The sequence below is a fragment of the Octopus bimaculoides genome, chromosome 25 (assembly GCF_001194135.2).
Source record: "Octopus bimaculoides isolate UCB-OBI-ISO-001 chromosome 25, ASM119413v2, whole genome shotgun sequence".
Lineage (NCBI taxonomy): Eukaryota > Metazoa > Mollusca > Cephalopoda > Octopoda > Octopodidae > Octopus > Octopus bimaculoides.
This window is the reverse complement of record NC_069005.1, coordinates 34,290,257-34,291,127: the sequence shown is the minus strand read 5'-3', so window position 1 is coordinate 34,291,127 and position 871 is coordinate 34,290,257.

Genomic DNA, 871 nt, shown 5'->3' with positions numbered 1-871 from the left:
TATGCATAGACATATATTCCTGTATACTTATATATATATGTATATATATACATACATACAAACATATACACACACACACACGCACACACGTACGTGTATGTATAAAAGCAGTATGGGTCGCCAGTTAAAGCATTCAACCAAAACCGATATCTTCCCAACGCTTCTTATCACCTACTTTCTCCATTTCCACTTCTCCCTCCCTCCCTCCTCCCTCCCTCCCCTTCTCCCAATCTCTCTAAATTCTCTCCATCTTCCCTCAATCCATTATTTACTGCTTATATTTTATTTCCATTCCTTCCTTCCATATTTATCACTTTTTTTTATTTTATATGAATACTTTCCCTCTTTCTTTCTCTCTTTCTCGCTCCTTTGTTTTTCCTTTCTTTGTCGCTTTCGTCCTTTCTCTCTTGCTTTCCTTCCTTCCTTCCTTCCTTCCTTTATTAATTCTTTCTTTCTTTCGTTTGCTTTGCCTCTCTCTCTTCCCTCCTCTCTCTCTTTGTTCCATTTTCAATTTACATTTTTTTGTTTATTATGGTTATAAACCAACGAAACACATACATACACACACCTCAAACACACCTCAAACACAAAGACATGCTTAATGTATGTATATGTTACAATTATAGATTTGAATATATAGGCATATGCATATGTGTATATATACATATATACATAAACGTATACATAAAAATATACAAATATTCATGTATACGTATATACATCGATACATATATGCATAAACAGTTGTACGCACACGTGTGTGTGCCTGTGTATACATACACACACACACACACACACACACACACACACACACACACACACACACATATATATATATATATATATATATATATATATATATATATATATA